This window comes from Oreochromis aureus, linkage group 17 (assembly GCF_013358895.1).
Source record: "Oreochromis aureus strain Israel breed Guangdong linkage group 17, ZZ_aureus, whole genome shotgun sequence".
Lineage (NCBI taxonomy): Eukaryota > Metazoa > Chordata > Actinopteri > Cichliformes > Cichlidae > Oreochromis > Oreochromis aureus.
The window spans coordinates 7,194,755-7,211,158 of NC_052958.1; the positions used below are offsets into that span (position 1 = coordinate 7,194,755).

Consider the following 16,404-nt stretch of genomic DNA (forward strand, 5'->3'; position numbering starts at 1 on the left):
ACTGATTAACCATTTCCTAACTGTGAATCCAAGACAATCCTTCTGTCCAGAAGTAGCTGTTCTTCTTTTAAAAAGCTCCAGAATAGCTCATAAACAACATATGTTCAAAACAATTATGTTTACCCTAGGGGGAAATGTAACCTTGAGTCTTCATAGCAGATGTTGGCAAAAATAACAGATTATAACAGCTTTGAAATCATGATTCATTGGCACCGATGAGCGCTTGCGCTGGTCACCAGTGTTTGCTGCGATGCAACTTAAAAAAAAAAAAAAAAAAGGACGAAAGAAAAAGGAGAAAATGACAGCACCACATAAAAGAACATAACACATTTGCTTTTGCTTTTGTCCGCCCACACTTTAAATTTGAAAAATGCAAATGGTCAGGTTTTGCAGTGTTTGTAGCTGCTCCAGGCATACTGGCGGAAGCTGAAACAGAGGTGGCAATGCATCAAGTTATGGCATGAGACTTTCAAAAAAGTCAGACACTTTATCCTTGACTGTCTAACACGGTGGGGTATGAATATTAATAGGAAGTATTAAAACATTGAACGCAGCGTAGGCCCAACTTAGAATGCAGTTCAGCGTCAGCTTCTGTAGCTTTCTACGTTTGTTTGGAATTTGCATACATCATTAAAACAAATGGCATGAACTGGATGATAAAGGTTACTGAAGTCAGGTAGAGGAATCTACATTTTTTACATCAAGAGACCCTCTGCATTATTTTTTAAATCTGGCTCACTCTAGCATATTTTGCTATTAATTTTAAATGGGACTTCCGTTGCTCTGTGCCAGCCTTGGCTTTACTAAACTCTCTTGAGACTTAGTTTTGTCTTTCAGTACTTTTTTTCCATTTGTTACAAAAGGTCTTGTGTCATGCAAACAAAAAATTCATGCAAAATAGTGAGGCAATAAAGAATTGTTTCTTCATTAGTCCGTGCACATTAAGATGGCAGAAAAATATAACGTGAAACAGTATGTCCATTTCTAATAACCTTTAGTGAACTGCCCATATGTCAGTATTCATCTAGAAGTGTTTAGCGAGCATAATCCTTCATTGTTCCAATAGTCACATCAGAACACCTCATTATAAATGCATGTGAGCTTTCCTTGTCCTCTACAGTGAAAGATCAATGCCAAAAGAGGTTATAAAATGGTAATCGCATCTCATTCTATTTTTATGAGCAAGTTAATTTAAGAATCTCTGGTGCACCAGGTATCATGAATATTGGATCAAGGGATAAGTGACTCAATATTGGCGTAACTTGGTTAAATTGTCTGAACAGGTTGAATGTACAGTATGATCAGCCTTGAGGGCAAAGTTGATGAAACAGTGCATGCCCAGGTCAGTGTACCGCATAGGTGGAACTGACTGCCTTCATATGTTACAAATGTTTGAATTTCAGTTAGGAGGTTCGGGCTGAATTCTGAATGTAAGTCTAATCCAGATTGATTTTGAACTGATGTGTTTGCAGACCACATGGCCATGCTGATTCATGGCAGTTAATCTCTACATTATCACAAACAGATTGCATGTAATTGCCAACTTGACCTTATTCTGTCACAGACTGGCTCCAAGTTACTGCTTTTTTTCTTGCCATCTTGATGCACCAAAGTCGCATTGAAGATGGCAAGTGACCGCAAGCAGTCGCAGAAGTGGTCTGTGTCTGCCAAGCAGCCATTTCAAAGGTAATGAGATTGCAAGTTCACTGCACACAGTTGCAGTAAGGCTGTTTGTGCTGCAGTCGTTAACTATGGTTTTCCCTAGCATGACTGTAGTATTTAGGGCTGGGTATCGTCACTGATTTCTAGAATCAATTTGATTCCGATTCACAAGGTCCCGATTCGATTCGATTCACGATTCAATTTTGACTCAGTCAGAAATATTATAATTCTGATCATTTATCAGTACTGACACTTGTGAGACTTTGTCACAAAGGCATCTGCTGTGATGCTTACACCTCTGATAAAGTAACTGAGGATAAAAACACAGAAAAACATGGAGATTTTCCTGGCCTGGCTTATTATAGCAGATAACCTTAAAAATATTCTGCAGTAGATCAAAAATGGAAGACCATGAATCAACATATGAACATTACCTGATGCTGTCATGGTCGTGGGTCGTTAGACCCAGTGTTTTGTGTTTCATTTTGGTATCATCTTATGTTTTGTGTTAATTCTTATTTTGTATTAATTCTTAGGGTTTGGTTCTTGTGTTTTATTATTCCTACCTGTGTCTTCCCCCCTGTGCTCTGTTCGTGTCCCTGAGTTTGTGTTGTAAAACAGTCTGAGTTTCCTGTTTTACTTTGAAGTTTTGTGTCTCATTGTGTCTAATTAGGTTCAGCTGTGTCTCCCTCCTGTCTCCCCTTCCCTGATTGCCCTGTGTGTACTTATAGTGTGTGCCTGCCTGTGTTCCTGGTCAGTTTTTCTGTGTAACTCTGTCTATCGCCATGTCTCTCTGCCCTACTATCCCTGTGTTAGTATGATTTCCGAGTTTGTTTACTAGTTTTCTCCAGTTTAGTTTTGACTTAGCTTTGTCCTCACTTCTGTTCATTATCGCTCACTGTAAATCAACTCACTCGCATCACCGCGGCTGTCTACAACTTGGGTCCTCCTTCACTACATCACATGACTGCTGCCCCAGCCGTGACAGATGCTGCTAAAGTGAAGCAGAGCAAAGTTACAGAGGTTTTATTAGAGACACAGCTAAGCGTTTTGCAATTTGGCATCATTTTAAAAAGTTTAAATTTCTTCGGTATTGAACAGCAGAAACAGACAGACAAACCAAAACCACCACCACCACCGGCCGACAGCACTGTACACAGCGGTAGACTGGTGCATAGTAACCAAGAAAATAATGTAGAAAACAGATTTGAGATGGGAAACTGTTCTTGAAGTACACTGAGAGAGACAGAGCTGTGCAGGAAGTGTGATTTTTATCGTGGTGGAAGCAAAACAGCAAAAGTAAGAGCAAATTATTGACGATGTTTATCAAATGTGAAGCAAAGTTTTGATCTTCTCTTGCTGCTGGTTCAGTGAATTTTGGTCGGAGAGTGATAAAACCTGCAGCATCAGAATCTGAGCTGATGGCTTTCAGCCCTTACGGCGTGTGTGTACGTGCTGTCGGGTGAGAAAGCCGACATCTCACTGATTCTGAAGTGTCGGGTCTGCGCTTTGTGTTTACATCTTTGTGTGGAATCCGTTTACCTGCTCTCATGTATTGTTTAAGCTGTTTGGTGACTGTTGAAATAGTTTTGTGAGGTTTAACTTAAGATCCTGGCGTTTTTGGCAAAATGCATTCATACTGAGAAATCGATTCAGGATTCGAAACCCACCCTAGGAGTATTATCGTGGGACCGGTGAGTCAAAGTTCTTACTCTTTGAACAGTTGGTAGAACTATCAGGTATTTGCATTTACACCTGCTGAGTACATGGCAGAAAATCGTGTGCACTCTGGCCATAAACAGCTACCAGACAATGATGATTCGCTTACTTTTTACTGTAGCATCAGGAACTATTTGATCACTTTTTTTGTAAAATAAATGTGAAAAGGTAAACTCTCATCATGAATTCAAATAACTTTTGTGATCCCTCAGCTTTTTATCTAGTGTCATTACCAGATCAGAAGTCTTCATTCATAATCAGCATGTAGCTCAAATGACATTGTCTTTTAGAAAAGCAATCACTCCCAGGCAGGGGTTTTAAATTAAACAGGTGTTGACTGTACACCCTTGGTAAACGACCAAATTCAACAACAAGCCAAATTCAAAATTCCCAGTGAAACATGTATTTTGAATGCTATCTGTGCCAAATGGTAAAGGCTTAAGACTCCAAGCAAGAAACCAAAAATAGAATGAAGTGACAGCCCAAACCAACATACACACATGAAAAGGTACCTGCACACGCCACCATAACAGGCAGCTGACAGACGGGTACAGACAAACGTATATGGGCACCTGTCCATCTGTCTGTCAACACGTACACACTCTCAGACAAGTGCACAGAAACTTCTCCTTTGGTACAGCCTTCTTACAGAGGCCCAGAGAATGCCTTAGCATCTTATCCTTCCAGTATACCTACAGCTAATGAAGGTGCTCTAAGTGAGGGGCTTTCAGAGTTCTCCTGATACAGCATTCCCAACACTGAGCCTCCACTTCTTTGCACACATATTTCACAAAATGGCATATTTTAGCCTCAGGAATTATACATTATTGATAGTAACTACTTTACGCTTCACTTGTCACCATTCCTGCTCTACAGCTGCTAACAGACTGTACAACATGCTAGGTGAAAGTTGTTATACAACTTAAGTATGTTATATCTGAACAATTTATGGACTGCACTTACATCTGCTGCTTTGCTGCACAGAATTGTGTTTTGTCACCATGTAACTGGCAATAAAAGACATTTTTATTATATTTACTTATTTCTGTAAGCAAAAGAGGCAGACAGGGCCAATAAAGAGACACAGGCAGGGAGATGTCAGCAGAACACATTCATTTGTGCTGCTCTCATGTTTAGGTCTACATTTAAAATAGTTGGGCTGTGGATGAAGTACAAAAATGCTTGATATGTTTATACTGTCAGCACGCTAATGCTAATGATTAGCATATAATGTTTACCAGGGTTTCCTTCTGTTTTGCGTTGCAGCTTGGAACATTTACACTCCCAGACTACTTGGGGACAAATTCCCTCCATCCCATACATCAATTGACTTCCTGGATCTGCATTAGTGCGAGATAGATCATTGAGAACATATTTTTTTCTTATTTCAGTTTCATATGCATTTGTGAACATATACTGTGTAATGTCTAATTTAAGGTCTAGTGGCTCAGTTACACTGAGTCAAAATAAGAGAGCCTCCTAAGAAAAAGAAAAAACAAAATTGGCAGTTGCTCGGTGATTGCACTGAATCTTATCACATTCTATGACCAATTGGAAGTAGATGCAGTGACCAACTGGTTGCCCAGAGATTGCAGGCACTGCACACTCAATCTCTGGGTGGCAACTTTTTATCACAAGGCAATTGCATTAGTGTCTTTGTGGGAGACGACCAGTCTCCAAATAATAGCAACCCAAACTGGACTGACTACAATCACTCTGACATTGGCAAAGCTTTTCAAATAATCATGGGTAATTCACAAATGCAAGCAAATTTCCAGGACATTGCAATCAATCTGATTCACTTTACACCGATAAGCACAATTCATCTGTGGCACACCTCTTTGCATGAGAGGACTTGACTCAGCTGATTGCCAACTGGTTCTATTCTGGTTATATTCCTGTACAAAAATGAGGCTGCTGAGAACCTATGTCAGTTTGCATTTAAATCACTGTCTTGCAACAACCAAGTCTCTATTTGTGGTGGACTGAAGGAATAGAAAAATACTGTGCAGTCCCACATAAAATGGGACACATGGTCACCCTAGAGGGAGGTAGTAAACACAAAGCACAAGCTAAACTGCTGGTCATTAGCTTTAAGGCATCTGGCTATAAAGCAAAGTCCAAATTAAAGTGATGCAGTAAAAAATCCTTACATTTATGCTATATGAAGGATTTAGTCAGAGGGGATTATTTCAATACCAAATTTAACAGAAAACTGTCCAAGAGAACAGGATCAGCATAAAAACACAGAGTTGCACAAAAGTAATTAGAAGTCATATAAGAAGCACTAATATCTGAACGACAGTGGAAATATTGGGAATTCAATTGCAAGGCATTCAACTGTTGAAATATTTCAATTAAAAAGAAAAACTGTCAACCTCATAACAGTGCTTGAGAAACATTCAAAACAGGACTATTGTTTAGTACTGTAAATCCATCTGTTAGGCCTAAATAATGGATTTCTAAACAAAGTTGGTAGTTCAAGCCCAGGCCCTGCCATTAATCATACCTGTGGAAAAAAAAATAAGTTACAAAACGCAAGTTACTCTAAATGGTACAACAAGAAAGGCCAACTGAAAGAAAAAGCTTGCTTTTGCAATGATGGCCTAATTATGACACATACAAAAATTAAGAATGTATGTCAAATATTTAACACATTTAAAGTAATTATACAAATGCCATGTCACAGAATGTTGTTACTTTAATATGAAGCTGGCAGTATTATATACCTTGTGTTTGAAAAGGGTCTAAATATGGATTTGTTTCTTGTTTCTTCAAAATGTAAAGCAGGAACAATCACATTAGCACACTGATGGCCACATCCCCTCATGGGAATCAAAGTCTTTCATACAGCGGCTGACAAATCTACAGTAGTATTTCAAATCTCCTGATCCCAAAAATTAAACACAGCTCTCAGATGGGTGCTTTTCTCTTTTAATCACTTTGTCTATGCTTAAAACGTTTGCCCACGCAGAAGTAAAGGTTTTCTGCTTCTGCGTGTTCCAAGTACAGTTTGATGGATGGAAGCTGGTTTGAACCCTGCTGCACCACAAAGCCAAATTGCAGCTATCTGCTGATGTGTTTGAGAAATAACATTCTCCATCTCGTGCTGTCGAGATGCCAGGCTGTTTGGCCTGGCGGCGATGTATTAAATGGTATATTGATAATTGAAATCTTTGCAGCCCTTGCGTTGCCTTTCTGCTGACTGTGATCTTTTAGGCAGATGGTCTCTATTACTCATGTGCAACTGGAGAGCGGAGAGGAAGTGGGGGCTTATGCAAAAATTTGATTTTATTATGCAGCCATGTGCCGAGATCCTAAGAGACCAACAGAACTTGGCTAATTGTGAAAAACCATACGAGCAAATATGACTTAACATTATCTGTATGACTGCTACGTGTCATTCCCTTTTCTTTCAAACATACTTAAACAACTGATAAATGGGACACTCGCAGGTTTCCTCTATGTGCATCAGAGCCATAACCAGATCACTACAGCACAAATGAGAGACCTCTTTTCATTTCCATCGCCTCAGAAATATCATATCGAAGGGTAATAGCCCATTTTGTTTCGATTCCAGTGGACCTCGTGAGTGCATTTTCACCCATGGCGTTCAGCTAAAATAGAAATAGAACAGACTGTTGACAGTAACCAATGTCACATAATTTCCCCCTGAAGGACAGGCATCAAAGATCAATCTATTTTCCTAAATGCTATTCATATATCCATCTCTGCTGAGTGCCCAGGGATGTTGCATATCAGAGTTTAAATCTAATGTTGCATGAATGAATTCTACAGAGGGGCAAAAGACAATACAATGACACAGAAAACAGATGTGACAGAGAAAGAGAGGTGGTGAGGTTCACCCAATGAAAAGTGTCAAACAAAAAAAACAAAAAAATGAACTGTCAAAAAGAAATGTTTGTTATTTGCTGTTCATCTAGAGCAGCCGTAACCACCGACAAAGACACAGCTGATCCGCTTGTACAACAATAATATTGAGGGTGCATACAGCAAGATCAAAAACAAAGAAACAATTGCTCATTAAGTACAACTGCGGTGCACCGTTAAAAGAAATGAAAACAAAGTGTTTCTTCACAAACACCTTCGTGATTTGACTTTTTTGGGGGTGAGTATTTTTATAAATCATGCAAAGCCTGCTCCTTTTTGCACTTAATAATTGCGCCACACACATGGGACACGGAGGCTTTGTTTACTGTACTCTGAGCCAGCAGATCAATGTTGTGTTTTCTGAGGAGCACTCCCAGCAGATCTCCCGCCCTGCCCCCTCTGATAATTGCTGAGCAGAAGATGTGTTTACAGTTACAATTCTGCCAGCTCTGAAACACTTTGGACAGGAATAAAAGTGAAAGGCTGTGAGGTGGATGGGAGCGGGAGAGAATTAAAAAGGAGAGAAAAAAAATAGCTGGCGGCGTGTTTTTGAAAATGCAAGGCCTGATATGATCGGTGAAAAATCAATACTATTAAAAATGAGGGATGGGTCAACAGAAAGCCCTTCAAAGTGTCAGATTCAATAAAAGATGGCGCCGGGATAATTAGCCACTGGAAAGCCGGCACAGATCTTCGGTGTGACCTTGCGAAAAATTAACAATCAAAAGATATACTAATTGACCTCTGGGTGACTTATTTTCCTTTATATAATGCATTAAATGTGTGTTAGCCTTGATAAACTGGCTGCAGTCTGGATGCAGATTGTAGGAACTAGGGATTGAACCACCAACATTCTGATCAGATGGGCGATGGTAAGTGACAGGAGTGGAAGGTAAGTGAAGAGAGCTATGCTGTAGTATCAAGAGACCAAAAGAAAATCTCTGTAGCATTGAACATGGCGTGCCGCTAATTGCAAACATTTCTGTCACTAACTTTCGCTGCCAATTTACTCTATGACAGCTTTAAAGAGTAATAAAAATAAGAATTGGAGACATATTTGAATCAACTTCAACACTCTGGAGAACGATGAAGACGACTTTGACAGTTTGCAGTTTTATTGATGAGTGTTTCAAGCGCATTGTTATGGGGAAACCAAACACAGTGCAGACTCCCTCCAACAGCAATACGCTCCATCTACAAAAAGAAGTGGCCCAGAAGATTCACCAGAGCCAGCTTCACCACAGACCAGTGGCACGGTGAACATTTTGCAGTTTATAGACAAAGAACTGTCCAGCTTCGACGCAAGGCGCTGCACAAGTCCCTGGAATTCAGGCAGCAGATGAAAATGCCACCCTCAAAGAGTCTGAAATTCCTCACTGAGGGAAATACTCGACTCTAAGGAAAATTAAAAAAAAAAAAGAAAAAAAAAAAGAAACTGTCATCAAGCTCTAGTTCCGCTGCATGAGGGACAATTCCGTATTTTCTGGAATACCAGTCAGATTCAGAAGAGACGACCATCTACCATCGTTTGGTGGGTCGATGATCTGACGCACACAGACCCAGGCCTATTGTGACCAAATCTGAACAAAAATAGGTTAAAAGTATCATATTGGCAGTACTGCCCTTAATTTACTTGGTACTGGATCAATAACATTTGCAGTATCGCACATCACTGGCAAGCATTTAAATGGGAACCAATTCTTTTGGCTCCCATAGCTGCGACTAAGCACCATACATTTGTTCTAATATAAAATTAAATTATCCTTACTGTAGCCTCAGTTTTATATATTACTGAATAAATTATGCTAAGTGCTGTTTCCAAGAGTTGCTAATCAAAGAGTAGGTCAGGGAAGGTGACATGACCCTGAACCATTGAAATAGCACAAAATTTATACTGATATGTGCTAAACGGGTAAAAAGGTATTATCCAAGGATGAAGTTTCAACCCCCATGATAAGCTGCTTAGAGGGATCAGGAAAAATGCTCTGACAGCTTGAAAGAATTGGCTGCTGCTTGGACCTGGCTGAATCCGCTTTCATCTGCCCCCCCCCCAGTCTCATTTTTTTTCCTTCTTTTACAAATAGCTTATACTGAAGTAACCTTTTGAGTACCTGGGCCCTGTTTCAGAAAGCCGGTTTAGTGTAAACTCTGAGTAAGTATACCCTGAGTTAATGAAAACTCTGGGTTTTTGGTTTCACAAAGCGAGTTTAGATTAATTCTGAGTGAGTTACTATGATGACACACTCCGTGAAGTAAACCTGCCCCCTAGCAGGTTTACTTCAACTAACCCTGACTTTCTCCGCCTCTTTGTCGGAAACGTCAGACATGGCGTGCCCCTTCCTTGAAGAGCCAGAAGATGTTGAAGCCCAAATTCTCCGCAGAGCTCTTCGCCGGGAGAGAGTGATTAGAGCGCGTTTGGACATTTTATCATTTCCTGATGATTTTCTGTGTGAACGTTACCATTTTTCAGCACAATCTATAATTTATTCGAATAACATCCTCAGGCCTTATATTGCTCATGTGACACATCGCGGACTTCTCTCAGTTCTGTACATATTATTTGTATTGCAATTCGTTTTTTTGCAAACGGGAGCTTTCTGTATAACATTGGTGATGCTGAGCACGTTTCCAAGGCTACCGTCTGTCGGGCAGTCAGGAATGTTACAGTTGCACTGAAACGTCTCCTGTACTCGTTTGCGGTGTTCCCCGGTCATAGACCCACAAGATTTATCAAAGAGGGATTCCACAAAATTGCAGGTATCAGGCTGAACAAAACTTAATTCATGATGTGGTGATACTTGAACTACTACTTAACTACTACTTTTTTACATTTATTTTCAGGGTTCCCAGGCGTGATTGGCTGTATAGATGGCACTCACATTCCAATCATTGCCCCTTCAGTAAATGAAGGAGACTATGAACAGGAAGTCTTTCCACAGCATTAATGTACAGGTACATAGTTCCCTGTAGCATTTCAAACTAACACATTATTCCGTTATGGTAATGGATGCTAATTTGTGTTCTCTGCACTGTGAAGATCATATGTGATGCTGCCAACATTATCACAAATGTGGAAGCCAAGTGGCCAGGCTCTGTTCATGACTCACGAATTTTTCGTGAATGTACACTGAGCACAAAATTTGGACATGGTGAGTTGAAAATACTTTAATATATAAAGACCAATTGCTACAGGGACATTTGAACTAAAGTGTATCCTTCTGTCTTAGGAGAGTTCACTGGCTACTTGCTTGGTGATAGGGGGCATCCATGTTTACCCTATTTGCTTACCCCTTACCCGGGCCCACAGCAGCGATATAATCTGGCTCATTGCAGGACAAGAGCCAGAGTTGAAATGACTATCGGAATGCTTAAGGCCCGGTTCCAGTGCCTTCAAAGACTCAGGGTCACCCCAGAAAGGGCATGTGACATTATTGTGGCATGTGTGATTCTTCACAACATTGCCACAATTAGAGGAGAACACTGTCCTTCTGAACCAAACATCAGCAGTGATCCAAACCATGAACATCCTGACCCTCCCACGGACATACAAGATGGAAGAGCAGTCAGAGACACCATATGTCACAATCATTTCCTTTGACCCATCACCTCAACATGTTGAAAGAAGAATAAACAGATTTTTTGTTCAACTGGCTTTATTGGTCACCTGTATTTCCTGTACACAAAGTATTAATAAGTATATTATTATGTTGTTCAAACACTGAAATAATTCGTCCATCTCTGACCACTTCACCCACCCTTAACTCATGTTCCAGCAGTAAAATCTCAATCTTGGTCTTTTGGATCTGCTGCTTGAAGTGTTCCATTTCCAAGTCGCATTTTTTTATTTTCTTGATCAAATAGGTCTTGTACAGCTGCTTTAAAGGGAGGTATTGAAACACAGATAATAGCATTGACATTCATAGTACATGCTGTTAATAGCAAAATAATGAAACTAGAAATAGTAAAATGAAATAATAAAAATGGCAGAAAAATAACACCTCAATTCCTCACAATGCCTACTTAGGTTGGTTGTAAATCAGTGCTGAACATCTTACTGAGGAAAGGTTTGTTGGAGAAGTGGCTGGACCCTCTTCCTCTGCATTTCCACCATCACTCTGTTAGAGACATAGAAAGTCCATGGTTTTATTATAGTACTACATTTTATTCAATTGTTATATTTTCCATTGTAAGATGTAAACCTCATAAAGTGTCTCTGTTGCTTCCTCCTCTGTAACAGCTGTCAATGTTTCTTCATTATTTTCCTGTAGTAAAGAAATTAACAACATTGCTGTTCTACTGTAAACTCATATGATCTGTGGAGTATTAAGAGTACTCACAACTGCATGTTGGTCTGGCTCAACAGGAGGCTGCACCAGATGCAGTACACCATCACCTGATAGAATATGAGGTTTATACAGGTCACTTATAACTTACAAGGGACCAAATGGCAATTAACAAACATATACCAATCACCTTACACTTCATTGTCATTATGCTCTCAAAGACAACCAAGACTGAGGGAAGGCAAAATCAGTAGGAAAATAACTTCACTACAAAATAATTCATTATGGTAAAGAGTTTATCAAATGAATGAGTAGCACTGCAAAGGTGACTGAAGAAAGGATGTATGCACATCATGTATTATTTTGAATTTACCTCTTATGTAGGCACTTGTGTCTTGCAGGGTTATTGACTCAGAGGATGTCCCCGCAGAGATGCCTTCAGCCACAGGGCGCCCACTGTTTTGGCTGAGGGCCAACTGCTCAGCCTCTGTGAGTGGTGGTGGTGGACCCCACCTGTTTTTCGGCCTCCGCTTTTTTCTGTTGGCTATAACGGGTCACATTTGAGCATACAGAGTAAGCAAATATGTACTTGTAATGTGCTCAGATAATTTCAATAAGTGCTTACAGAAAGAAAATTAATGTAGCCTCTAACTGGAATTGATTTACATAAGACAAACAGACCAAGCACTATGGCTCATAATACAATTACACCTTACCTGTTTGGACTATATTTTTATATTTCATTTTTACTTGCTGCCAGGAATATTTGGGGCCTGTTGGGTTGCACCTGCGCTCACATCACATAACAAAATAAAATGTATGAAATAAAAAATAAAATGAAATATAATAAAATTAATGTGTTAAATGGGTGGAAATCCCTAGATCAATGTTTAAATTAACTCTCACGCATTGACTGTCGGCTATGTTTTGCCATGCATGCTCCCTTTCTTTTGCAGCTGAGGCTGTGTTACTTTTTTCCCGCAAAATTTGCATGTTATCGGCATATGCTGCCATCAGAATTTCGGCCTCAAGCGCTGTAAAATACATTGATCGCGCCTTCTTTCCCTCCGTCTCCATGGTGACTCGCTTAATCTGTGCTCCACTAATCAGGGCTTTATGTATCCTCGTGCGCGCGCTTAACTCGGGGTTAAAGCAACTCCGCGTTGATTGAACTAATTGTTATCAGCCTTTCTGGAAACCGAATATTCCGAGTTGGACAGTTCGGGGTTACTCAACCCTGAGTATCATTTTTAACTCTGAGTTTTCTAAACCCGCTTTCTGAAACAGGGCCCTGGTGAACGTGGCACTGGTGGCTCAGAAAGCAGAAGTCATTTAGGAAATCCCAGAGCACATTGTTTGCTGAGGCTTGGTAAACAGCTGTAGCTTTGGTAAGTCCAAAAGGTATTACTAAATACTCAAAGTGGTGGCCAAGTTGGGAGGATATTTATTTTAGTCTTTGCATAGATGAAGGGTTTTGATCCTACACCAAGAGAAGATAATGGGCAAATTTTCCAAGCTGCCAGTGAGTTGCAGATATACTTGTCCATGGCCTCACCCTCAGACTTGGGGACTGAAGTTGTTGTAGTTGGGGGTAGACCAGGCAACAGATCAATGCTGTAATAATACGGCCTTTAAGGGGTAAGAAGAGTTTGAACCTTTATGGAAAGCTTCCAGATCATGATAATCAGGACAGCGGACAGGCCTGGAGAGAGAACAGTGCAAAATTCGTGAGAATAAGGTCTCTAAATATTGTAAATTTATGGTCTTTTATACAGGGGTGGCCCAGTACATGAAAAAGTCAAAATTTTTGAGGCCAATATGGTCACAATGGTTTCTTTAAAGGACTAGTAGTACAATGTGTGATGTTAGCCAGGAAAGTATCATTAAATATTGTTTGAATTGATTTAACAACAAATTTTTGCAGGAATCAATCTGGGTAGGGGTTGTTAAGCTGAAGTTCTGTCTGCCAGTAACCCCACCCTTACTGCTGGACTTTGTCTATCCAACCAACCAAATAACTAACTTCTTGAACATGGTCATTTATCCTTATGCACAAAAATAAAAATAAGGGAAAAAAAAAAAAAAAAAAAAAAAAAAAAAAGGGCAAGATAGATCTTTAACAGCCAAATCATCATTTATATAATCACTCAAGTCATATAGGCATGCTCCCTGTAGAACCTTGTCTTCCAGTCAGCCTCCTTGGATAAAATCCAAAAATCCATAGAAGAGAGACACTTCTTCTCTGCCATAAGTTGAACAGTCTGTCAGCCGCTGCGTCAGTACTAGTCACTCTTGAACTTGTTTATGAATTCAGAACAAGTCAGATCCTTTCCACCACTTGGCACAGCCTGTGCTCATCCAAGTGCTCTTATCCTAAGAGGAACAACCAGGTAAACCAATTTTGCATCATCATCAAAATAAAAAGAAAATATACGTGCAGCAGGGATGTCTAAAAACAGGAGTGCATTTGCAAAGAGTCACATTTTTCTAGTTCATCAGAGAAGACTTCTAAAGCTGAAAGGGATTGTTCGCATGGGATCTCTGGTGGGGTGGCCCAGTACAAGTATTTGCACTGGGTGACGCCACGAGGAGGAGCAGCAGCAGCCTGGTGCTGAAGCTTGAGATTGTGAACACAGACTGTAACATACCTCCCACATAAGCCGTCTCCTGCAGGTTTACTTGCTGCTGTTTGGAGAGGTGCTGGGGAACTTTGTGTTTTCCGAGGAGCACTAACGTGGCTGATGAGTGTTTAATTGAATTTATGGCTGTTGAATCCATGTTTATAGACAGATGTTTCAGGCAAAAACTGAACTGGACTCAAACACAGAACACCAGGAATAATGTCTTTTTTCTGGCAGGTAGATGAATAAACAAAGTTCATTTCTGAAAACAAAACAAAAAACAAACAAACAAACAAACATACTTCTAGGGCGTGTCTCTCCACAGTTTGCTTTTCCTACAGATTTTTCTCCACAGGTTTCCTTTTCCAGCATAGATCTCTCATCACAGGTCGGCCATGGCAGGAGGCATTTGCAGAGAGGAAAAACAGATTCTCACAGAAACAATCACAGAGCATGAAGAGCTGAACTTTACTACCAAAGAGGGAGCAACAATCTGACAGAGAAAAATCTTCTGTCTTAAGTAGTGGGTGAGTAATCATCAGATTGAATGCAGGTGAATGATTACCCAACTGCTTTCAGGTGTGCAAGCAGGAAAAGCACAGGAGCAAGGAAAAGGCTCCGCCTCTGAAACACACACAAGCAGAATTATGTGCTCATATGCCCACAGACAGAGGAGAGAAAGCGAGAGCAAGGAGTGGAGAGATAAATATATATAAAGGCAGGTCAACACAGGTCAACACAAGAGGACAAGGGAACAATGACAGCTATAGCATCAACAACATTGTGACAAGGGTGACAGGGTGACATAGTCAAACACTCCAGGAGGTAAAGGGACTACCTTAAAAACCTTAAAAAACAGATTGATGACATTACATGAATTAAGTGCCACATTATATTCTTGCTCAACAAGATTACTTTTACATTTCCTTCAATGAATTAAACTTTTGGTTATGTTTAAGATAAATATATTTGGAAGACAAATTTTAACAGAATAAAAGGAAAAGGAGAACTAGGGTTGCCAAAAAGACAAAAAGTTCTCTAAAGTGTATATGAGGCTATAAGAATAAGATTTAGTTTTCCTTGCTCAAATTTACATAATCAGGCCTTAATTAACTGTATCTTTAGAAGAAAGCAGTTTAAGCCTCCCATTACTAAATCAGTAATTAATGCATGATCATTAAAAAACTTGAGACACACTTCTTACGCATAGCCTGTGATTGCTACTAAAGAGGTTAATAGTTAGAATATAGAAATACAATTGATAGAAATTTGATAGATCAAGAGTTTCAGGGACAGTTCACACCAAAATAGTAAATCTTTGGTATGAGTTCTGGAGAAAACGTCTGCAGAAACGTTTGCCTTGTTAATAATAATTTAACTAAATTGCACTCACTTGGTAATTATTGTACCAAACTAATAATACAAAACCTGAATAGAATTAAAAGGCTTGAAAACTGTGTGACATTGTTAATAGTCATTTTCTAAAATAAAAAAAAAATCTATGAAAAATCAAGTTGGTATAATTAGCAAAAAATGTGTGTGATGGTGCCTACATGTGTTAAATTTGCCTGTTTGATCAATCCCAGCATAGTAGGATGTTGATTGTTCCCGCTCAGTCATAGGAATCTGCTCTAAAGGCTTTCCTTGCTAAACTGCTGAAGGAGTTATTAAAAGCTGCTTCGCACTGCCTTTGTTCCTGTTCACAACAGTTTGACCAAGGTGATTAGCAAGAGAACACTCCCTTTGTTGAGATGATAAGTCCTTGTTTAATTAGCTTATTTACTACTGCTACATTAGCACACGTATTTCTGCATGTGTTTGAAAAAAGACTGCAAGACTGCAACCAATCTCACAGCAGGTGACAGTTAGCCAGGCAAAGCTTGACCAGCACACTTGCTTTTAGCTAATTTCCCATCAGTCTCCTGGAAAATGGGATAATCAGCAATGTGCATGTGTGAAATACTAAAATATGCTTCAGGGTTTTTTCCCCTCGGTAGAACATCAATAAGCCCACATATGATAAATGCAAAATTATAATTGTCAGGTAGTCACCACCGCCAATATCAAAAATGGGTGTAGCTGCTGTGATGTAACCAATTATTTTTGGATTCCTCATGTTTAAGCTTCAGTATTAGCAACAAACCTTACCGTTTCAACCTTAAATGTTTTACTCACAGGGCAAATATGCAATTTTAGCAGTATTAATTGGCTTTTTAATGCGGTAAAAT

General features: G+C 39.7%; 1 long non-coding RNA gene and 1 pseudogene across 1 annotated transcript; one reads left to right on the top strand and one right to left on the bottom strand.

The window, feature by feature from the left end:
* The first annotated feature begins 9,597 nt into the window (after positions 1 to 9,597).
* Positions 9,598 to 10,928, top strand: LOC120434026 (annotated as a pseudogene).
* Positions 10,929 to 12,430: 1,502 nt separating this feature from the next.
* LOC116328699 lies at positions 12,431 to 14,649 on the bottom strand. The gene is made up of 3 exons (XR_004200104.2): positions 14,204 to 14,649; positions 13,734 to 13,928; positions 12,431 to 13,257 (listed from the first exon to the last, which is right to left on the bottom strand). It is a non-coding gene; the product is annotated as an uncharacterized LOC116328699 (long non-coding RNA).
* Positions 14,650 to 16,404: the final 1,755 nt, after the last annotated feature.